The sequence below is a fragment of the Coccinella septempunctata genome, chromosome 3 (assembly GCF_907165205.1).
Source record: "Coccinella septempunctata chromosome 3, icCocSept1.1, whole genome shotgun sequence".
NCBI lineage: Eukaryota > Metazoa > Arthropoda > Insecta > Coleoptera > Coccinellidae > Coccinella > Coccinella septempunctata.
Window position 1 is genome coordinate 36,175,935 of NC_058191.1, and position 26,061 is coordinate 36,201,995.

The window sequence follows — 26,061 nt, forward strand, 5'->3', positions numbered from 1 at the left end:
AAAAGAAAACTCGAAAATGTTTTTGATATTTTTGTCAAACCTCAGCTTTATAGTTCCAGAGTTGAAAACAGCAGCATGTAAAATGTCAATATCATATGTCAAATGTCAGTGTCATATGTCAACTGTCAACGTCATATGTCAATGTCATATGTCAAATCCAAAAAGTCATCAATTCAGTCGCACATGCGATGAGGTGACTTTTCATAATTGTTACTTCGCTCTTACCTTCACCCGCCCCCTAATATCAAACCGAAAAGCCCTTCTAGGTCGCTTGAAACCCCCGCCACGCACCTATAATTGCTCATCCACTCATTAGGTTTAAGAAAACAAAACTCGATCCGACAAAGATCCGTACGCGCCCCGAGCCTGCGGCGCGTGAAAGCTTCAAAGCGCGCCGCCCCCGTGATCCGTCTGTGATTCTGATGCGCATTATTTCTATGGCTCCGCATTATGATCGGAATATCTGATTATCGCTTTTTCACGTTGCCACTCACGGGGGAATTCATCAGATACAGACACAAACGCAAGTCTCTAATTCTCTAATTCCCTATTTGTCCCCGCAAAACAGGACGGTTTGATGTGACGCGCGGAATGAAATAAAAGGGATTTGTGTCGTCGGAATTGCCTCTGCGCTCGCCGGGCTCCATCTATTTTCCGAATCGGAATTATTGTCCTTATTGCGCGCTCCCCTTAACTACTGAGCCGTCATTAATGAAGCCCTCTGTGCTTTGTGCGGGGTTGTAATTTATTCGATAGTCGAATGGGCGGAAATCACAGACGTAATCGGTGAAGTTGATGGTACACGTGATCGGATAATCCATTAAATGATGCTTCAACCAAAAAGTATCTCTAGAACTCCTTCAAGACAAGCCAAGTGCAATATACATTTCTCAGCTTATAGAACAATTTACAGGGCGAGTCTTTGACTCGTACAAATATTTTAACAGTAGATTCTTGAGGTCAAAAGAAACACTTTTTTCCCATAGCATTTTTTCCGATTCGGCCCTGATAAAAATATATAGCCATTTCCAGTTTTCATAATGAGCTGTGCCACCCCTGGAAAAACAAAAATACTTTCAGAATAACTAGCTGAATCTGTGACACTATCTGTGGATCTTTGGAACAGAGTTACTTTACTTTTTAATGTTTTAACATCGAATTACTCGAAAACTGCCCATTATACGAGAAAATATAAAGAGCCTTCAAATATTCATGAGATAGCGTCCAAATTATTTTCAAGGGTTAGATTCTTTGGATTTTTGGTACTTTTATGGTACGTATGGTCATAATGAGAAAACTGGAAGACGTGGGTGATATCTTGTGTTCGAAAAAGATTCATCAAATAAATGAAAAACTATATTCCGGAATTCATTTCATTCGATAAAAGGGTTTTTTGCGACAAGAACTAAAAATAACATTTTTTAAGGTTTTTAAACAGCCTGTATCTTTCAAACGGAGCCAATTCGGAAAAAATGGCAAACAAAAAAAGTGTTTCTTTTGACCTCAAGAATCTACTGTTGAAATATTTGTACGAGTCAAAGACTCACCCTGTATGCACTAATATTTTTTAAGTCATTATTCACGATAATAACTCACTTACTTATAGCTTATTCACTTACTTACCCGTATTTAGCTTTCTACTCATTTCACTTCTTACTCATCTAAACTATACAGAGTGAGCCTTTGAATCGTTCATTCTGAGCAGTAGATTCTTGAGGTCAAAAGAAACACTTTTTACCTTTACCATTTTTTCCGAATCAGCTCGGTTTAAAAGAAACAGGCTGTTGAAAAACCATAAAAAAATGTAATTTTCAGTTGTATCTCACAAGCGGTTTCATCGAATAAAATCAATTTCGGAATATAGTTTTGCATTCATTTGATGAATCTTTTTCGAACACAAGATATCACCCACGTCTTCCAGTTTTCGCATTATGATCTAAAAACTATAAAAATGCCAAAAATTCAAAGAACCCAGCTCTTGAAACGAAGTGACGATAACAAATGAATATTTGTTTTAACGTTTTGTAGAATAAAAGAATTATTCATATTTTCTCTTATAATGCGCCGTTTTCGATTAATTCGATGTTCAAAAATTAAAAAGTATCTGTAAAATTTGAAAAATTGGGTACTTTGCCTGAATACAACTCTGTGTAAGGCCTGCCGCAGACATGCAACTTTTAAGTTGCGCAACAGTTTGATTGCAAGCGGTTCGAGGGCGCACATATACGCAATCGCTGCAACTTTTCAGTTGCATGTCTGCGCGGCCCCATATAAATGCAGTGTACTCACTTCTGCAACTAAACAGTTGCAAAACTAAAAATTGCATGTCTGCGGCAAGCCTAAAAGGTTCAGAGATGTGTAGTGTCACAGATTTATCTATTTATTCTGAAGGTAATTTTCTTTTTCTAGGGGTGGCACAGCTCATTCTGAAAACTCAAAATCTTTTTATCAGGGCCGAATCGGAAAAAATGGTACAGGAAAAAGTGTTACTTTTGAGCTCAAGAATCTACACTTAAAATAGTTTAACGAGTCAAAGATTCAACCCGTCTTGTTGTCAGGGTGTAAATGTATAGTTAATAGCAGAATTTTTGAGAAGGCAATCGAATCACCTTTAGAACAATGTGCCACTGCCTTTTCAAATCGACACACTGTATACAAAACGCCCTGAGATTCCCAGATGTCCGAAATATAAAATCCAAACGTCTGGTAGGAATCCCCGGAAGGATTGAGACAAAAATCGAGCGTATGTTTTGAAAACAAGAAATAAAAAGCGTAGAGAACATCAACACAACGTCCACGCCGTACAAGAAAGTTGTTTAATCTTTCTAATTCGAGACAATCAATTCAATTCCTCCATTCCCCCGTTATTTAGATTCTTAATTCTTTCTAAAATACAACGCATCGTTTCGATCAAGACAGAGACATTCTCCGGGGCCTGAAATTTAATCTTTAATGACAGGGATTAGCGTTGAAATCTAGCGGGCCTAATTTATTCACTAATGACAGATTAGAGCCTGCTTGAGTTGACGAAAATAAAACGCGAATAATAATAGACCGAAAAAGCAAATGCATAACAGGGTGTGCATCGGTTCCTGGGAAGAAATTGTTAGCAATCTCTTTAATTCTTTATTTGTAACGTCATTGACAGTTCTTATTTGAAATCTCATTAGGAAATTATGTTTTTTTGCCAGACACGAAATTTTTCTGGGTCTATTATACCAAAGGCCATCATTGAATGAAAAAGTCAAGATCACTTAATGTCTCTCATCAATAAATAATGTCACAATCACTTTTTTCGAAATGCTTTCTTGGCAGAAAGATAAGATATCAGGAAAATGAATCCTGTCGATGTTGTTAAGGTGAAACAAGTGTTTATTTGGCCCACAATGATCTCTTTTGCATAAGTAGCCCATAGAATAAATTATTCGTTTTAGACTCGGAAGCTTCCTTGATTAAAATCCCGTATATATTTTTCCAACCATCCCTCCATTGCGAACACACAAAAACACGAGGCAGCTTAATGTACCGTCCTCGATGTTGTTTCAATCAACAGAATTCATCGACTCTCTTACCACTTGACATCAAAGAAAGGGCTGCAGGATTCGAACAAATACTACATTGTAAATATAGTCCCCACTCATCGAAACATCCTCTTTGTGCCTGTGTACTTTGTATACCCTCTAATATCAGGGATTTTGCGTCTCTTTATATATTGTTCCGATCTCAATTAACCATTCATTTGGTTTCGTTGATAGGGCTTTTCGTGTGGCCAGTTGTATCTTTCATTCGAAGTTCCATTTGGAAAATGAATGGGAGGTTTCGATGCAGGAAATTTTATGTTACGCAAGGAATGATATCATGAAATGAACATTGTGTGAGTGGATGAATTTTATGGCATCAGAAGCGACATTGTATTTTTCTAGAAAGTTTCATAAATTTCGTTCTTTTTGTTTTGAAGATATTCACGTGATAGGTGAATATCCTAATTCCCAATTGAACCACGTGATTCAATTGGGAATTCAAATCTATAGGTACTCCATTCACATTTATTTTTGCAGTCGGTTGGCCATGAAATAATTTTCTCAAGTTTTTGTAACTAGAACGGAGCAAGGTTGGCACTCATGAAATGTCGTTAATGTCATAAAGCCGTTGCCACGACCAATAACAATTTTTATTACGAAAATGCCGGAAGTGATTGAAAAAAGAGACAGGGTTTCAGGAAGTACTATTCAGAATTCAGGTACGCTCATTCAAATAGTTATGCCCTGATATTCTAAAATCTAAAATACGTCAGACGGTAGCGAACATATTCCATTTGAGAGAATTTATATAATGTTTGATCTGAATCTAAACGACTTATATTTCAGCTGAATATTTCCACAATCAGAAAGATTGTGAATGAAGAGGATGACAAAGAATTTCCTTCTATTGGGAGACCCAAAAAAGTGGTGGCACTTGAGACTTTTATGTTTGAGTGAATTAATGCGAAAAGTTTACACAGGATTTTCGAAGAATGTCATGGTAGAATAAGTTCCAGAAAATTGGTTTTTCTATTTTTCATTTGTCTTGTCCTATACATTGTAAATGTTTTGAAGAACCAATAAATACCTAATTATTATTATATCAATGTACTCAGATTGGGGGTTATTTGGGATTGCAATCCCAAATAACCCCCAATCTGAGTATAAGCAGACAGTCGATACCTTTTTACCTATATCAATGTATTAAGATGAACAGCCACGAATACGCGCCAGTTGTCCTGTTAATTGTTTATTCTATTTATTCATGTGAAATTTGTGTTAACAGGTGAAGTTCATCTTGACTTGAAACTTCCTTTAATTCCTTTTATTTATATTGATGCAAGATGATTTTTGTTGAAGATTTTAACATTCTTGTAATTATCTGTTAATTCCTTCGGGAGACACCCATTGTCAACCACTGAATCATATGCATTTCATTTTCTGGTTAATATTTTTCAAATCTACAACTGATGTAACGTATTCAAAGTTTAGCCAAAGAAGATAACGAACATTAACTCTCCTCAGGCTAGTGCATATATTATGATATTATACTGATCTCTTGTATTTTTCATTGAAATAACTGGATTTGGTACGCCTTCAATCAGTTTGTATAAACTTCAATCATGTTCGTCACATATTTTCCGAAGAGATTCGACATTGTGATAAAATACGTAATAACAAAAACTTTTACGTAGAACGGGCAACGGAGCGTTGATTTAAAACCTAAAAATGTTTTGACAAGCGTAATAACAACACATTTTCGTAATATACAGAGTGAAATGTGTCAAATTTCCATGGCCAACCCAGTGCTAAAATGAAAGTGAATGGAGTATAGATTGCAGCGACAAGGGGATGACTGTTCGAAGTAAAAAGTTAATGCAGTCATTGCCATTTTTAATGGGGATTTTGGGATTTTCGGGAAATAAATGCTTTTTTCTCAGTTAATGGTTGTTTTTTCTCAATTTTGAAGAATGGATGTCGAAACTGGATTCAAGGGTGTTAATTATTATCAATTTTAGTTCAATAAATGTCATGAAGTATTAGTATTTATGACAAAATTTCCAACTATGTTCTGAATCAGCTGATAAAAGAGAGCAATATTTTTTTAATCTGAACTTCTTGGCTCTTTACAAGATCATAATAGAAGGAAATCGATTATCTGGAGAGCCACAACTATGATATCCATTATATACAATTGCTTAAATTGCAATATTGATGCTAAGAAAACTTGTCCAAGTTGAACTGTAAATCACTAATGATTTTTATGAAAACTCTTATTAAAACACCAAAATATTCTCCGTTCCTCGATGCAAACAAATGAAAGTGCATTAATTTTACTCAAAATTGACACCAGGGGACTTATCGCTTGTTTGGAATTCCTAATACTTTATTCTAATGCTTTAGCCTAGTAAATAGAACAATAAAATTATTTTCAGTGTGTATTTGCAAAATGGCGAAGGGGCCAGTTCGTCATTACCTTTTTTTTCTCTCGTTAAGTGTTGTTTATCGACTATGTCGTATATTTGGGACTTTATAATCGAAAAGTAACCCCTCGCTGTCCGATACAAACCCACAAGCCGCCCCCCGAAACGAACAAACGGTCGCAAATCCATCCCTTAAAGGACGGACGTCTCGTCTAGAGCCGCAAAAACAAAACCGCACGGACGTACGTCGTCACGTGTGCCCGCCACGTGCCGTGATCCCACAGCCACCGCTGATTACCAATTATACAACGTTCAATTGCTTTCCACCCGCCGTTTCCGGGGCGGGCTGCGACGCCGGGGGTAGGAAATTAGGTAAAGCAATTTTCAGTTTCTCGCTACATACATTCCACGCGTCTTTTTTCGTTGTTCCCCGGAATTCCGGAAATCTTTTCATAATTCATTTCCCCTTATTGTCGGTGCGCGCCGTGGGGGGCCAGAAAGTCACTTGGGGTGAACGGGGTGAGGGATGTAATTGGCGAAATTGAGTTTTGTCCCGTCTGACTGTTCTGCGAAGTGACGCGGAAACACGTGTTGGTATGGTCGAGAGAGGTTTGACTTCGAAAATTATCTGGTTTAGGTGGGAAAATGTCGTCTTCATGACTAGTATGGTGCAATTAGACAAAATGCCCAATATCCTGGGTGAAAAGTTCCCGTCAACTCCAAATTGTCGAGAAATCTCTTCATTTTGGGTGCCTGGTTTGGGAGTGAAGAATTAGTGATTTTTTCATTTTTTCATAAATACCTCCAAAACTACGCGTTTTGGCGGAAATTGTGTCGGAAATAAAAATAATCTACATTAAATTGCGAACAGAAATGGTCTCATACATATCTTGCAATGATTATTCATTCATTCATTGCTGTATCCCGTTAACGTGAATAAACCTACAAAAAGATTGAAAGAGAAGAAAAAAAATTGGTGCTATCAAACCCTACTTTCCTAGGGCTACTTACGATTGTGTGCCCTTCTGTGATTGAAGATACCCAACCAACAGATCCTTCCACACTCCGGGCATGGATAGTCACCAACCAAATCTGGCCGCCGCTGTATTCTTCTCGAGTCTCCATTATAACTGTGTACCAAAGACCTCCACTGTGACCTGTCTAAAGCTAGTTGTTCCCAGTCATGATTGGCATCAACTGATTTTAAGGATTGATGCAGTGTATCCTTATACCGCTTATACTGACCTCCTGGTTTCCGAGTTCCCTCTGTGAATTCGCTGCAGAGCTATTTTGGGAAGTCTTGTGTCTTGCATCCTCAGAATGTGGCCGCTCCATCTGAGTCGGGCTCTCGTTACTTGAGTCTCAATTGTTGTACAACTCGTGCGTTGCAAGACTTCTGCATTCGAAACTTTGTGGAACCATCTGATGTGCATTATTTGTCTTAGATGACGTTGTTGCGTTTGTTCAAGCTGTTTAATATGTCTCCTGTAGGATGTCAAGCTTTCGCTTCCGTAAAGAAGCGTTAGGAGGACCACTGCATTGTAAACAGCTGTCTTGGTCTTCAGATTGAGGTCGTGGTTTTGAAATGCTCTGTCCTGTAGCTTCCAGAATACCCGTAATGCCGAATTGATACGGTTGTGTATTTCCGTGTCTAGGTTAGCCCTAGTATTTATGAAGCTTCCCAAGTATTTGAACTCCCTGACCTGTTCTAGAGTTTCATTCTCCAGGCTGATATCTGTTTGGACGCTTTCTGGCGGACTAACCAGGATTTTGGTTTTGTCAATATTGAGTCTAAGGTCCAAAGCTTCGTATATATGTTTATAGGTGTCCAACATCATCTGTTGATCCTGTTTCAGAGTTAGAGTGGCTGTTAAAGTTGTAATTTTTCATATTTCACAGATTTGAAAAAAAATTTAAATGAGGAAACTTTGTCACAGGATTCTGTGTTGTTTTTGCTTGAAGCAAATTGCGATTTTTGTGGCCGGAGTTATGCAAGTGATAAACATTTAAAGAAACGACGAATTCAGCACCATCTCAAGAGTCGCTACCTCTCAAGGCTTCAACTGGCCAATTAGCTCATATGACACTAGACTATACCGCACTCACAGCGGGTTTCATAAAACTCTTACTGCCCGATCAACGATTTGACAGTCACTGGATTTCAAAAACGAAATCACTAAAACTTTTTCATTCCTAAGTATATTGAACAAGAAGCAATTTAGAATCATTGAATAGATGTATATAGATCATAATTTGATTCGATAATTGAATTCCGAATTCTTATGGCTGAATTATTGATTGAAAACAAATTGACGTTTATCTGTCAATCAAGCGTTGATTCCCCGATCGAGCTTTATGAAACCGGGGGTTAGAAATTCATAAACTGATGTTGGATTTATGCGGAGTTATCAAGTAGAAAGATTTGAGAAAGGGAGAAATCTACTTGGCAGATGGCGTTCACGTATTTGCCATTGTGGTACTTTGGTAAGGGAGTTATATTCCACTGGGACCTTAAGGACTATTGTGCTCCCATCAAAGCTGTACACACAACTGCGCCATCTACAGCTCGCCCATCAGCTCCAGAGCCCCAATGAACCCCAGTATCTGAGAGGGCTTCAAGTCCTCATTCCTCCTATCATTTTTTCGTCCAAGACATTGTTCCTAAGGCGACAATGTCCTGTGAGGAAAACAGTGGAAGTTTCAAAATCCCGAAGGAACATTTTGTAATTATCCATTCCATTCCGAATTATCTTTCCTTCTCCAGAAACTCTTTCTTATTGGTCCTTTGTTGAATCTTAGTTAGTTTTCTTGAGTCCCTCCCAGATACTGGATATCATTGGAGCTTGATTGAAGCTGAAAGGCGAGCTATGGATGGTGCAGTTATTAGAACAGCTCGGATGTCCCAGTGAACTGTAGCCCCATTTTTAGTGAGGTATTGTCTAGAGTCTAGAGAAAGTTCAGAGTGGGTTTATATGTAACACAGGTTCATGTGACCTGAGCCTGTAAAATGGACTGTGGAGGGCAATTGAATGGAAGATTAGCGTATTTTTTGCACTAAACTAAGACTGGGTAAATTTCAAATTTTCTGAATGTTGAAATTGGGGTATCCTGTCATTGGCTCGGAGTGGCCCTGCTGTTTTAGGTCTTTCCAGCTCACCAGAAATAGAGTACTGTCCAGTATCCTCACAGTACTGCCGTTCCATCAGCTGTTAACATCAGTTGTGCCAATGTGAGGTTTCAAAGCTTCCATTCTTTGGTTTCTTTCTTGGTGTAATTCTTTTGTGTATCCACAGAAAGCTTAGTCGTCAATTGGAAGTTCTCCCAAACTTATTCGGGTCAGAATTCCTTGTTTAATTGCCTTGAATGTGTCCTGGTCTAAGGCACCAAATGAGGAAAACGATATTGCCTCGATCAATTGGTTCAGGCTCTGGATAAATTCTCCAATTCGAACTTTCAAGCAGTATTGGCTATGAAAATCTGTACTCCCCTGTATTTCCTAGCAAGAAGTAGTAAATTATAGCTCTTATTTCGTGTCGGAGTACCAAGTAGTATTATTCAATGTACAAAAACGCGATTTTTTCCTCCATACAAGGCTTTTCGCTCTGAATCGCTCTAAAATGTATCGATCGAAAAAAGACGCGTTCACATTTCGACGGAATCGATCGGGAACAACAGAACCCGTTCGGAGTACTCCAAGACAGCCGTCTCGAAACTGTTGACGGTGATTTGTTCCGACACGGTCGAATCAGGGGAACGCTCGAACATAAGTTATACACACTGGGCTATTATTTATTGCCAAACAATTGAAACGCATTAGAGCGACTCGAATACTCCATTCCAACAAATAAACCTGCTCCGAGTTTATAGACTGGGAACCGCTGGAGCTGGAGCACGAACGAGAAAGGGTGCACAGGGACGGACGAAATGGGAATTTAAGTTATCGTTATTTTTGATTCTGGAAAAATGTGTAGGGGGAATTCGGGAGACTTGTCAGGTAGGAGACTTGAACCACCTCGAATATTTCAATTCAAACTTCGCGCTACCGGTATCGTAAATAGTTTGCGACATACTCGTAACAAGGCACAACTAGTGGCGGCTCCATTTTGGCCGCCATCAGAACAGTTCGGGGGTGAGAGGGTTGAACGTGATTTTGTTGTAAGGAAGTAAGAAATTGAACAAATTTTGTTTGTTACACTGTCTGAAAAGTTTAATAGATGCGTGGTTTTATTTAGTCGTATTGCTTGGATTGATTCATAGTGTTTTACAAACGATGAGCCTTTTTAATAATAGTTGTAAAAGCTTCAGGAAAACATCTGTTGAAAAGACTAAAAGACTTGACACATGCTATGGTCAAGAGACATAATGAGTGGTCCAAGTTTCCCGCACTGAGCTTAGATAATAGTTTGCTTCAAAAAAAGAAAATTGAATAATAGAAATAACTATAAAAAAATATACAAAGGTTCAAAAAAGTAAAAAACATCTCGGAAATAAGTGAGAGTGACTCTGAAATAGAAAATATGTATTTCATACGCTGAACTTATGGTCAAGTCTCTCTCGCCCTATGTTCAACTCTCCCATGGGTTAGGGAGACATGAGCCAATTTTCGGTTGCTAAAAGAAGAATTGCAGTACTCAAAATGTTCATCTCACCATCACTCTACTATTATCTATCGTTACCTCATTGGGCATGATATCTTCACGCAAAAAAATTAGTTGCTACCATTTACAGATACAACTTGAGTGGCTTCATAATAAAAATGGGTTCAACCCTCCCAGACTCTCCATAAGCTTGAAATAATTGGGTATAGAAATAAGCCTAGAACAAGTGGTCTACGATGAGACAATTGTGTTGATAAAGTAACAAACTATCTCAAAATTCGTTTCCATCTAAGAATGTAGCTACAAAACTGTATTTCCTCACTTCTCTGAGAAATGACAATTATTTGACAGAGTTATCGACCAATATTTCAGGTACTTCTCAGATCTCGCAGTGTTATAGTTGCCAAGGAAGTGTTTGGAATGGTTCAGTGTCGAAGTTTCCTTCAGTGTGATTCCTTTTCGATTTACTTCTTGTTCTGAAGCTCTTTTTTGTATGTACATTTTCCTATACCTCAGAAAGTAGTTTGTGCTACTTTCCTGGCAAGTGTATTGACTTCTTCATTTCCTCTGCTTCTTGGGTAACCAGGAACCTAAGCAAATGAACAGGCCTTGATATTCTTGGCCAACTCGTTGAGTTTCCTTCGGCTGTCCCATATCACTTGACGACCCCATATCACGATGATGTGCGAGCTCAGTTCTTTGATTACAACCTGACTGTCAGTGGTTATAGACATATTAAATTTTTGAATTTCAGTAACGAAGCATTCGGGAGACTTTCTTTGTATAGTCACCTTTATGTCAGCAGCAGAATATGCTCTCGACGTCATATACCTTAACTAGAAAATACGCTGTACCTTTTTCCACACAATAAAACTCTTTGCCACGACCCATGGGGAGGAACAAGTTCTTCCAATTCTAGTAGGCAAGCATATATTTCGAAGACCTCTGAAAGAAATAATAAAAATTGCAGCCTTCCAACCTGTAGCCAATCCTGCGGCACAAAGTCGGCCCTGCACGTATTTACGGACTGAGATCTGAGAACCTGCGGACCGAAAGTCCGTTGCTGATTTAGTGGCGTATCTCGAGTGACTGATGGAGCTCTAAGAACAACAGCCTTCACGTGTTGCATAAATCCGAAGTGATCTGACGACTGGAAGACACCACGACTCAGCCGTTCACACTTTACGACCCGCTGGATTTTGAGAGACCGCGAAGAGATGTGGCGGTTATGGACGTGCTATACGATCCGATCCGAAGATTTCAAATGGGCCGTCCGTGCATCAGAATAAACGTCAGGCAGGTTTTCGAGACATTTCCGGAGAAAAACAGAGAGAAAATTGACAACATCAACGTCAGTTTCGGTCGAACTTTTCTTGGTTTCTTTATAGGGTGTCCCAAACGCAATGTCCGGTGAGGGGATCTCTGAAACATGAATTATTGTATATAGAGGAAAGATGGCAAACACAATAACACTTGATATTTGAGAAATACAACTTTGCTTCGATGATTCGAAAACAAACGGGGAAAAATTATGTTCATGCCAGTGGATTTAACGTAAAAAAGTGCCTGTGGAGGCACGGGCAGAGTTTGTAATCTCTAACTTCGAGGACAAAAAAGTGTTGTGAACTTATCGAAATTGTCAAAATCATTTCAAGGATCATTTTCACCATTTTTCGTTTCTCAGAAGAAGAGTTGAGACATGTGCCATCTGTTCTGCTCTAGCTCTCCTAGTTTGCGAGATCTCCTCACTGCATTTCGAAATTGAGACACCCTGTAGAGTCTCCAATCTGTGTCCTATCGACATCCAAGTGTCGAAAATACGAATTTGACATTAAGAGGAATAAGCGAGATACTAGTGCTCCAGGGACAGTGCAGTAGGAGCATAGGAATTGGGTCTTCATTGATGAGGCAATCGTTGTGAACATATCGTACATCAGGCGTGAAATTTCCAGCGACAAAAAGCGTGTCTCTTCGGTTCTTGCCGGATGGAACTCTGGATCTAATCCGATCTAGTGTGTTTTGTGTGGTTTCGGTTCTGGGATCCCTTGGGAGGGGTGCTGTGATGATTCTGATTCGATGTTCTTGTTGGTGACAGAAAAATAATGCCAGAACTGGAAATACGCGTATTCAACTGCGTGAACACAGTGCAATCGATAAAGGAAATTTAGAATTGAGACGTATATAAGGTGATTCATATTTGACGCTTGTCATTCATCGCACAACTAATTTAATCTCAACTTATATGATGTTGGTATTTGTTCATGAAACCATTTTTATGGTGTATACCCTGAAAATAAGACGTTCACAGAGTTAAGAACTGCAACGAACTTGATTTTCTCTACAAATTTAATCGATATGGGTTATATTTGTCGTCAATTGGGCTATGGAATTTTGCTTGTTTATATTCTGTGTCTACCATTTCCAGGTACACTGTCAAGTTAGCCTTCTGAATTTTTGTTTTATCAAAGTTATCAGACGTGCAGAAAACATTCATTATTGAATTCTACTTCAGAAATGGGGAGAAAATACAAGACGAGTGGAAATATGCTATTGATAAATGTTTCAGCGATTTCAGAATAGTCTTCCAATGTTGCTGTAGATTTTATCAATCTTTCCAAAGTACTGTTTCGCGATGCGTTAACGTTTTCCTTGAATGTGTTCAAAGAAAAAAGTGGTAGACCAAAGAGGTGAAGACTGAGACGAACCTCTGTTCGGGTTTTATCTCAATTGACTGGAATCTCTATTAGCACAATGTTGAATCTACATGTTTTCGTATAGTTTGACGTGATATCAAGAAACTGAATATTATTCAGTTTCAATTCATTGATAACCTGAATGAATTTTTTTCTGATGTGAAGACGTTTCCTTGTTGAGACTTCCAAGTTTTATTTTCCAATATCCATTCCACGAAGAAAATAAATGATGAACGGTAACAAAAAAAAACTGTAATACAGAATAGTTTTTCCAAGAAATCAGTCATGTTGACACAAACGGTATAATTAAGTGTCTAATTTTAAATGGAGAGCAGAAACATTGGATGACTGGATGAGTTTACGATTGCTTCAGTAGTAAAATCGAAAAGTGAGAGATAGAGATTGGGATTTAAACACAATGAGAGTGTCGATTTTTCAGTTCTAAAACTGCGTCATAGACTGCTTGCATTAGTTTCCTCGAAATACAGATTTGTATGGTGAGATTTGGAGGACATTCACCACATAGTGCCCATTTTTTCTGGTTTGTGATCTGCAACTGACATTTTTCCTTCTGACAGAGGCGTAGAAGAATGTCCATTGGCACTCTGCTTCTCCCCAATCAGATAATCAGAACAAACCAAAAGCATACAGGAAAATATAGAAATAATTCAGACTAGAATCGTAAACATTTTCACATCAGCAACATCGTTGTGACCAGATAGGCTCAAATTTTCCAAATATGAGCAGAAAATATTGCAAACCAATGGCAGCTAGAGATATGGGATATATGTGGATTTAAAAAATTCCGAAAGTTGGCTTCTTCCCCATAAGGAAAAATAAGGAATCACATCCAGGTGGAAAAAAAGGAAAATTGTGAGCAAAGAAAAGAAATGTTATGTTATTCGATTCCTCTTATAATCCATCTTTTGTACATAAAACACGTGTGGTGACATAAGCTGAGTCATTTTCTCAGGGGCGTAATTTCGAAAGTGTTTTAAGACAAACTTCCAGGTCCTCCGATCTTCAGGGGATATTTTACGAGGTGTTCTACCAGCTTCTATAACATTTTCCGCAAGTCGCACAATAAAGAGGCTTCGACAAGTCCTGTAATAGCTGTCCTATATCATAAAAGCAGCCCGAACTTAGCAAGATGAGAGATTACCGGCAGATTACGCTCGGGGACCAGAGAGTACTAATAACTTTCATCGGCTAATATTCGGTAAGTAGGAGAGGCATCGAAAACTATAATCCGCTGATGTGGCAGCCACAGAATAACGTGGGGTTATTGTGCGGGTGCGTCCGTAGAATGACGTGACGCGTCCCCAGGGGGCTTACGTCGGTCCTCTCACTTGTCACTTCTGTTTCCCCCTTCTGTCACCTCCTTTCTGTCCTACGTGGATGTGACATTGTCGCAGCAAGGAGCCGATTGTTGGAAACGTGGAAATATTTCAAATGTTGAGAATCGGGATGTTTCGTGAAGCACGCTTAAAATTATTCCCAAGATTCGAATATACAGGGTGTTTGCATTTATAGCTCAATCTCTATTCGGTATGATAGATAGATAGATAGATAAATCTTCTTTATTTCAAGTTTTATATAAAACATTACATAAAAGATGAAATGACGTCAAAAATCAGTACTTACAATTTAGTACAAATTGTCAGAACCAAAATAATCTTCTAGACTATAAGGTTCCAGTTCTATCAAAATTCTCTTAATTAAATCATGTATGGTATGATCAGAGAAATGGTTTTAGCTACTGTGCCGTTTAACGTCAAAAGGATGGGAGCAAAGATTATAGAGTGGAAAGATAGGAAACGCCCTCATATCACTAGTACTGAAAACCGACAACATTTTGACCAGTGAAAACACATTTGACAATGAGATGGCGCTGAAAACGTATTGTCAATACAGAAAAACTGTTTAATAACAGTTTTCTGTTTTATAATTGAGGGGCGCGAAATTCGATTTTTATTCCTTGTATTGAATTTCAATATTGACCTTGTTGAGACCAGGAAACAAGCATCCTTAGCGACAAAAGATGGTTTTGTTTTGTGACCAGGATGTTAGTTTTCATCTGAATATTGTTTGGAATCAATTGGTATCAATGAAAAACGCTGTTGGATGTGATAAATTTTTATTTGCAATCTATAAAAAATTTACAAAAATTTTAAATTATGGACAACGAATAGAGAAAATAATATGAACCAATTTTCAATTTACCGTCATAGGATACACATTTCAGTTACCTACTTACATATTATTTACAAAATTTTCAGAACCACAATTAAAAAAAAATAACATATACCTCTGTTAGTTTTTTTCAAGACCTGTATTCAAGCCCGTCAGTATAGTTTCTTCATACTTTTTTATGATTTCTCCTTGGTATGGTGTCTCTTTGTGACACAATATACAAATTGATTAATGAATGAACCGAACAAAACACTCACAGAAGGTTTCATAAAAATTTGACTTTCCAAACAACAATTCGACAGTCACCCGATTCCCAAATCGAAATCCCTAAAACTTTTGCATTTCCGAATATATTGAAGGCAATTAAGAATCTTTGAATGGACGTATAAAAGTCATAATTTCCCCTAAATGGGCCCTTCATGCAAGGGATGCTTCCTACATACAACAATAGTAGTAGTTTGCAGGCCTTTACGCCCTGAAAATTTTATCCACTTCGTAGCACTGAATATAAAAATCAATAAATGACCGAGTCACATGTTACCAGTTTTGATACTTACATTCCCATTTTCCTTAGTAAAGTTCTTCACCATACAATAATTCTCGAACGAAATTTTGAGTTTTTCACCAAGAAATCAGACAAAAATTTCAATAATCAGCAACTAGAACGAGCTCGATAAACAAAAGACGGTACGAGAATCAAAACATTCAAAACCTGTTTGATCAAAATGGCCATCTGAAATCTCAAAAATTTCATATGTTTCTGTGAATGTCCCTCGAATTGATATTTTAACCAGTCTTAGGGTATTAAAAACACATTTGAAACTTAGATGGCGCTCACATCACTTTAGTCGCTTCGTTTCCTATCAATATTCTTCAATGATGGTGTTTCTTGGTGGTCTCGGTTGGAGAGGGAACCTCTTAAATTAGAGTCTAATAGTTCAATTCACAACTCGATTACATTCACAATGATTCGGCATTTTGACGAAACTTGAGTAAACAGTGAACACAAATGATACTAAAAGAAAGTAGATTAATTAGTAATAAGTGAATCATTCGATAGTAAGATGATTAGTTAGAACTTTATGCACACTGTAAAGAATTTCATGAAAATATCTTGAGTAGTTCTCCGATAAGTTTGGGTGAGGTGAGAAAATTATGTAATCATTTGTTTTGGTTACCTTTAAAAAAGGGGATTCAGAATCCAAGTGGAAAGTTCTTGAACTTTTCTCAGCTTGCCAAACAATCCTGTTGAAATGTTGCGGACACAGCTTAATGTTTTCCTTTATGATCGGGCAATAAACGGTTTCATAAGCTGGGGTATTGTGGCCCCAGTCAAATCGGTTAATATAACCAGACAGTGTAAACACTATCCTCTATTTAGATCTGGGCCTGAACAAATAATTCCCATATCAAAGGTTTCGTAGGCTTGATCCGCCCCACTGTTTAATACATACATTGTCATTTTATCGTCCATAAATCATAATTTGAGCTGGAGTTCGTGATGTTTATTAGATGTTTATTGCCTGGTTGCTTCTGTTCACTGCAACTCTATTTTCACCTCCACGTTCTGTTCTATATCATACACTCATTTGATGATACTGGATTTTCCCATTTTTTACTAGAACATATAAATTTTTCGGACAAATCGAACAGAATTGCGAATTGTGTGGGCGTAAATCATTACATCTCACGAAAATTGGTTGAATGTATCATAAAAATTCTAGAAGTCATAAGAAAATGATGATGGATAAACCCAACAATAAAAAATTGATGATTGAGGCTTTTTATAATAAGTAAAAAGTAATGTTAGTGATTGCTAAATGGTATCTTGAATGTCTCAACATCTACTTAGTGCTTCATATTACGTATAGTTTCATAACACAGTGTTTTTTATAACCCGAGAAAAAAATTAAAAACTGTCAACTCGTCATCGCCTTCCAAAGGCAGTATCTTGGAATGGGGATCGATTTCGAAAAAAATTTATAGGAACTACCCCTGCTTATTTTCATCGAGGAATCATCTCCCTAAGTCCTTAGCATTTATTCACAGACACCCTGTATTTATTCAATAAGTTGCATCCTGACATTGCGATCAATTCTCGATAGGTTGTTTCTATAATTGTAATTGTTTCTGTCAATTCAATTCCTTTTTCCTCGTATTGTCCCACGTCATCCAATATTGTCTGTTAGTTGTAATGCTCTGGAATCGTTCGCAATTAGATCCGATTCGAGCTGCCATCAGGAACCGGATTGGGAAAAAATCGAACTCCTCTGACGCCTGCAAAAACCAGCGGAATGATTGAAGGGAGATAAACTGAATCGAACAATAGCCTCTGGATGCGTCCGCCATGCAAACGAGCCACAAACGCCTCATATGCATAAAGAATCGGATCACAGAGAGACAATAGATCATTGTTCCGGCCGTTTGAGTTCTGTTTTGAATCAAGTAGGCCGAGCAATGCGCGGCCATTCGACTTTTATGAAGTGGCCGCATAGGCATCTGTTCAACAGATGTCTGGAATCCTGGATAGCGCCCCGATGAGCTTGCTCATCGCGCAAAACAATATTGCCGATTTAATGGAAAGAGCTTTGTTTCGACCCGGGCTAAATTAAGAACCGAATAATGTGCGAATGAAAACGTTCGGAAAGGAAACCGAAATAGATTATTGTTTGGGATTTTTCGGCGAAAATTATTAACTGGTGTTGAAAAATCGCCGCCGAATCGAATGTTTACGAAAGATATGATTGAGGATTTTCGGGGCTTGTGAGTGTGTCGGACTCGTGTTTCTGAATTATTGTTGTTTTCGAGATGCATTTAGGCGTAGGAATTCCGTTTGAAGTTGGCCTTTGCGGGGGTGACGTCTGAAGAGCTGCGGTTTTTCGTTTTTTTTTTTCGATTTACGTCCGATAAAACGCGTGGGTGATTTGTAAAGCCGCGTGCACACTAGCGCAATGCGACAGGCAAGACAACGGGCACCAAGCTTCGAATACTCGCTTGCCCAAGATGTTCAATAGTCTCAGAAATGATCAAGGTCGAAAGCGCCACAATGAAGGTGAATGGTAAGTTAACAGTTAACTATTGCCACTTGCTGCAGGGTTTAAAGAACTCCTTCCTCTGCAGATTGATAATCTGCAACGACTCCTTTACGAAAAATCGAAATGAATAGTTTATTGACCCTTAATACAAAGTATGACTCCAACTGCATCAATTACTGCATCGTCTTTGCATGGTTTCTATATGGTTATCGAGAAAAACCGCCCAATTTGTTACCAAAGGTAACCAAGCGTGCTCGATTGGATAAGGCAGGTTTGGCAATGCTGGATGTGTAATACCCACAGTATTCTCCAGTGGGATCTATGTAGCAATGCATAAAGACTAATTTTCGCAAGTAGCTGCTTGAAATTGTGGCTCAACTCCGTTGATAACCTTATCAACATATGTCTAAGTGTTCATGGTTCCTGGAAGTTCTAAATAATCAGTTCTGCCATAGAATCAAACTCCACCCCAAACCATAATTGTGCCTCCTTGAAAGGGATCGTCTTCTTTAACAGAACGGCAGTATCTTCACATGATTGTAGTAGACTTGTTCACACTGCTACTTGGCAATATCGGAACTCTTCAATAATAAATACGTCTGACCAGTAGGTATAGGTACATGCCTCATTGGCTACTCTCGTTGACGTTTGTGTCCACGAGTGTGATGAACTCTTCTTAGCAAGCGTCTAGTATCATGAGGGAGTACATACAGGAATTGAAGTAGGTACCTATGGCATCTACAAGACATTGACTAGCAAGAGCTCAGGAGCTGTCCTTTCACCAAAAGGGTTAAAAAACTATTTTCCACTAGCATTATAGCACGTGGTCTATTTCTGGGTCTTTGACGAACAGTTTTAGTAGCGAAGTACCTTGAGAGTGAACGTTATATCACAGTTAGGCTTATATTAAATGGATAAGCCACTTCTTGTGTCCAAGCAGCCCAAAGGCATCGTTGGCATCATCATTGGGTGAAACTTTTCTTGGCATAATAAAAGTTCCAGTTCAAAATGGGAAGAACCGTTTAATCTTCTTGAAAACGAAAGACAGACTGAAAAGAAAAACAGTAAAATGTGCTTCTCTTGAATACCTAACTTTGGAACGCCTGTATCGATTTTGTCGACTGTGTTAGGTATTAAATGGTGCCATAAGCAGATTAACCCATAATAACCTAGTGTTACACATATGTAACGCAAATTTCACTGGCTATCTATTTTATTTCTCAGCAACTGTAGCTTTTAGCGTTACATATATGTAACACCATTTTTCTCAAACAAAAACCATACAATTTTCAAACAGAAATTGAGTTGTTTTTGTCTTGTACACTCTATAAAGAATTTTTATACAATTAGAATAGTGATCATAACTCAGGTTATTAAGGGTTAAGTAAATAAAGATCATGCCACCTAAAATAACAGCTTCTTCACTATTCTCACAAAATTTGCTTTCGGACAAGAAAGAAAGATTTTCTCGTGAATTCAAGGTTAGAAAATGAAATATTTTATCTTATCTCATTTTATTTACTGCATCAAATCACCTTTTCATAATAATATATCCAGATATACTTTACCTTCAGCGCGCCTTCTTCGATCTGACAAAAACATATTTCTTGTGGAAAAAGCATTTCCAGATTATTTAGTGGAATAAAAACAACACTGGAAATTGAATAAAATATATAAAAATAATTGTCATAGAAAGCATATTACACTCATTGAAAAGGAACGTCATCGCATCAGTATTTCAATGAGATTTCTAGCAAATAAAGCTTACTAGACTCCTAATTTTTCAAGGGCTGAAAGCGTATTTCGAGAAAATCGCTGATTCTTCGTATCCGCAAATGCATTCCGATAATCGCTGCGGCCAGCAATGGAAGATCTGATGGTCGAATAGAAATGGTCCAAAGCCGATGAGTTATCATTTGTGATGAAACATGCACTCAAGCGTGCGTGGATTTATGACCGGTCGTTTAATTCATTTGGGAAATTAGAAGACGACTACTTGCCCCGAATCGGAAAACGGTGAATGAAGAATAATTTTGGCCTCGGTCCAGCTTCGGTTATATTTCGTTTTCGAGTGGGCGAGCATTGGCAACGTCGCTTTTCGCTGGAAGCAAGATCTGGAAATCGTTCCAATGCTGAACAATGTACTTCCTGGACTTGGTCTATTCCAGGACGTACAGGTATTCTACTCAAAAACTTTCTCTGAATTCATATTATTGGCATTTCAAAAAAAAAAAATTCATTCGAAATTTTACCCTTCAAAAATCATCAAGGCCTTGTAAAAAGTATTCGCCTGGAAGGGTATACTTCTTAGGCCAGATACTAGGATGCACAATTCAAGAATTTTCTGGAATTCGTCCCTTTATTAGTGATTCAGAAGAAAGTTGTCTTCGAACAACTCTTAACACAAAAATTCTCTCTTATCATCCCCTAGGAGTAGATAAATTGTGAGAAATTTCACATGGAATCACAATAGAGTTGAGGGTAGGATAATTGAAACTCTTTCAAAGTATCACCCATGATAAAAAAAAAAGAAATCAAATAAAGTCCACGATTCAACACAATAAACGAAACAACTTTTTAACATTTTCAAATAATCTACTGTCAAAGTGAACGAGGCTTTTGAATCGGTAGTTATTTCGGAAAATTTAGGTCAGATATTCAGAATCTTGTGACAGTGTTCTTTGCTTTATTACTGCAATATGAATTTCAGCGATCATAGGAAAAATCACCCCTAAGTAATACTCGAAATTCGGGTAAAGAAACATACTCTTTAGCAAAAGCAACCCCTAAACCTCTTTATTCGGTACTTTAACAAGGCATGTTTGGAAAAAACAAAGGTTTATGTTTATGTTCTTATTTTAGCTTAGAGGGCTGAAAAATATTTGTTACTATACTGTTTCTACTTTTTGCTTTTAGTCAGTATTTCTTGGCGTCTCTCTACTGACAAATGCAGTAAATGTAATATGATATAATTTTGCGCCCCTAAAGAAACAGCCATTATTTTGGTACACCTGCATAATGAACATCACAATGCCCATAGATACAAGCACATCGTCATGCGCTCCATCTCCACAATGAAGCACCTCAGGAACTTCTATTTTCTCGCAGTTGAAAATAGATTTATTCACAATATTCTTGTTCTTTTTCCCAGAGAGTATATTCTCGTCTTCACACTCTCTGCCAATTTGGTGTTCCGTTGATCTCTGCGCGACACCTACACGCTACATGAAAGTATAATAGTCTTCATTGTCATAAATAGTTCATTCTGGAGTGTTGCGTTCGAAAATACCCCGCGGGCAAATTTATGCCATCCGCATAGCGGCCGATGAAGGATCTAATGGGAGCATTCATAATTAGACAATGTTGCGGGGAGACACTAATTAGATTGCATCTCGATTTTTTCGAATCGAAGAATGCGTTTTTTCAAGGTCGAAATTCTAAAGGATGAATGAAAAATTTATTATTTCTTTGATATTTGGTCGATGTTATCCATTTCATATTTTTTGATTCCATAGTTTTCTTCTATTTTACTTCTTCCTCATTCATTCCATCACAATAATTTATCCAAATGTATAATCCTTACATGTGAGTCCGAAGTTAGAAGATAGATACAACTCAGAATTCTTAGATACAAGTCAGAATTCTTAGATACAAGTCTGAATTCTCAGATACAATCCAGAAATTCTGAGGTACAACTCAGAATTCTTAGATACAGGTCAGAATTCTTAGATACAAGTCTGAATTCTCAGATACAATCCAGAAATTCTGAGATACAACTCAGAATTCTTAGATACAAGTCAGAATTCTTAGATACAAGTCTGAATCCTCAGATACAATCCAGAAATTCTGAGATACAAGTCAGAATTCATAGATACAAGTCTGAATTCTCAGATACAATCCAGAAATTATGAGAGACAAGTCGGAATTCTGAGATACAAGTCAAAATTCATAGATACAAGTCTGAATTCTGAGATACAAGTCAGAATTCTGCCCAGCAAGTGAGAATTTTGAGACATAAGTCAGGTGAATTAGTGGGAGTAGAATTGGTCGAATAACATTTGTTTTTTCAATTTGATCCGTGAAAGTGTTCTTGGGAGAATTTTGGGGAACTTTTTAGATTCTTCTTTTCACTTGGGTTCCAATAAGGTGAAACTGTCAGAAATGATGTTCAAATCACTCACTTGAACTATCAACCAGAACGATACAAATTAACTGCTTACTGCAACATGTCTAGTCCAGCATTCTTATTTGCATCTGAGAATTCCGATCTACATCACAGAATTCCTGCTTGCATCTTAAAATTCAGACTTGCAAGTTATAATTCTGACTTGAACCTCAAATTTTGAAATCCTAAGTCGAAATTCTTAATTTTATCTCAGAATCTTGACGTGCAACACAGAATTCTGATATCTATCTCCAAATTTAAATTGCAAGTTAGATTTCTGACTCGTTTCTCCGAATTCCAACTTGAAACTCGAAGTTCTGACTTGAATCTCAGAATTCCAACTTATACCTCATAATTCTGACTCGTATATTCTGACTTGTATATCAGAATTCTGAAAAAATTATTATGTGGCACTGTAATGCTTTCGTAGATACATCTAAAAGGATGGTTTGCCTAATTCATGGTAGTGTTTCGAAGAAAATTTTCTGAATATCATTCAAGGGTTTTTTGTTTGTTTCCTTCCGGGGAAATGGAAATGTTTTCGATCTTGAAAACATTCTGAATTGCACACCCGATTTCTTGGCTCCATTCGTTATCCCAGTTCTGAGTATCATACGTGGAACAAAGTCATCATTGCCAATTATTCTGAATAATAGGAAAACTAATATCAGTATCTGTCTCCTTCCTAGTCTCTCGCACCCGTCTTGTCTCTGAAGAGAGCGCTTTCAGCCAAGAAACGTTTGAGAGGCAAGCGGTGAAAAACAAATCCACATATGATAACCGACCTGTTCTCTGTGATCTCATTCTTCTTCTTTACCGATGGACCGGCCTGGCCGGTAATTAACGCACACCGGAAGTGATCCATCATGGAATAATGATGACCGGCATAAGGAATATCTACCTTCTTCGCAGCAATAGCGCATTAACAGACCAGCTCTTTCAGACCGAGAGATCTCCCCTAATTGACGCAATATAATGAAAATTATTATTTCGAATAATAAAGGAAGATGGTTATGATTAAACTATTTGTTTTTATTCGGTGCGGATTCCTCTGAAAACAGAGTTATTAGAAAATATATGATGAGTTTTGAAAGGAGCTCTGTAATGTCAGATATGCTCTAGTTTTGGATGATAAGACATATGCATCTTCACAACTTGTCTTTTAAGTGCCAATCGAGCCCCTATTGAGCATTGAAATACCTGGGGTTACTGGTGGTGTATTGGTAAAAAAGAATACTATACTATATATTTTTTGAATTCCTTGTTAAATTTGAATATGAGTTTGATGACACAACTAAGTCTGAATTCTCAATGGTTTTCGAGAAATTTGACTTTTTGTTAATATTTTGACAGTTTGAGGTACTTACATAAAGGACTATAGCTCCGTCCCTATTCTATGTAGTTGATTCGAATTTGGACTGTGTCTAGTCAATAAATGATACATTAAAAATTTTCTTTGTAAATAACCATATTATATACAGGGTCCACGAAAACGTAGATCTATTATCAAAACAGAAATTCATCAAAATCTTAATTTTTTTAAATGGCAACCCATTGTTCATTAATTACACATTTTTTGTTCGCTTTTAGTTGTTTTAAATAATGAAGAGAAAAAAATATGGGTGCCATATGCCATATGACCGACCTTTTTTGTACATAAGGCTTATTCATAATGAAATTGAAAGAGCAAGGGATATTTGATGTGATAATATAGTCTTTCATTTTTATAAATTTGCAGGCCGTTTCTTTCTTGGAAACTCTTCGGTTCAGAGCGTATCACCAAGAGTGCCAAAAATATGTGTTCGCCAATAGCAGAACCAGTTCTCGTAGTAGAATCTCAAAGAGCTTTTTCGAGGAAATTTGGAAAACATAATTTCCAAAGATCCGTTTGAAGAAGCGCTGTATAGTATAGATCTCTTTAATCTATTTCAACACGAAGATTTCTAGATCAACACCAACTTCCTCTAATACGTCGAATTTATTTTGTTAGACCTTTTCATCTCAAAGTATCCTCATTACCGTAACGTTTAGAAGAACAGCGTGTGCGATATGATTGAAAATAAGAGTAGTCAGTCAAAAGACTGACTAACGGATCAACGTGGGAAAAAGAGCCATTACCGATCGCTTTGTTTATAGGTATAAAGTTATAAACTCAGTCGAGTAGCTCTCGAGTTGACTGCGGAAAGATATAGTCCAGTAAATAAAACCCACAATACATTTTGAAACAGTTTGGAGTGTCGACAATAAAGTGATTGAGATCAAAGTAGTCGAAAACAAAACACTGACTGCGGAGCTTTTGTTTGTGTACGTTGGGGATTGACTTCTCGAAAACAAATAGCGGCTTTTGTATGCGCGGCCAATTAATGACATGGTGCCTTTGAAGTATTTATTTTGGTGAAGAGGATGTTTTTGCTTGGATTTGTCCGATTTATCGCAATGAGTCATCAATAAAGCGAGTTGACTATTCTTTTTCGGATATTCGCTCTGGAACTGGCTGGGACAGAAGGGACTATAAACTGTGCGAAGCAACGACTTCCATAATATGAGAAATGATTTAAACTTGAAGAGTTTTGTGCTTCTATGAGCATATAGAGGATATTGAATCTTTTGATGAAAGTTTGTTTTCTTAGAAACTTGAATTGATCGAACAGTTTCACAAGGAAATAGGTTCTCAATGCGTATATTCTCCTATGCAGAGTGAGTCTTTAACTCATACAAATATTTCAACAGTAACAAGTTTCTTGAGGTCAAAAGAAACACTTTTTTTCATAGCTTTTTTTTCGATTTGGCCCTGATAAAAAGATATAGCCAAAGTTTTCATAATGAGCTACGCCACCCCTGTAGAAACAAAATTCCCTTCAGAAAAACAAGCTGAATCTGTGACACAACACATTTGTGGATCTTAAAAACAGAGTTGCATTCAGCCAAAGTACCCAATTTTCCGCAGTATACGAGAAAATATTAAGAATACTTTTATTTTACAGAACTTCCAAATATTCATTAGATAGCGTCCAACAGTTACAAGAGTTGGGAATTTTTGGTACGTAATGGTCATAATGGGAAAACTGGAAGACGTGGGTGATATCTTGTGTTCGAAAAAGATTAATCAAATAAGTGAAAAACTATATTCCGAAATTCACTTCAATCGATAAAACCGTAAGTTTTATCGATTCGTTTTTCAACAGCCTGTATCTTTTCAACCAAGGCGATAGATGGTAAAGGAAAAATTGTTTCTTTTGACCTCAAGAATCTTCTGTTAAAATATTTCTCATTACATCCAATCAAATTTTACGCACATCTAGACGATTGAATACTAATTCATTAAAACCGATACTCGCATAATTCCGATATTTTAAGTAAAAGCATATCAAACCTCCAAGTTCTCGAATATTCATTATATCCCATTGCAATAAACATGGATATCGACAATACC

At 37.4% G+C, this 26,061-nt stretch overlaps 1 protein-coding gene across 5 annotated transcripts in view; it reads left to right on the forward strand.

Moving 5' to 3' along the window:
• Positions 1-26,061, forward strand: part of LOC123309331 (transcription factor SOX-13) — a 345,241-nt gene that overhangs the window by 313,922 nt on the left and 5,258 nt on the right. The gene's annotated exons all lie outside the window — the stretch shown is intronic.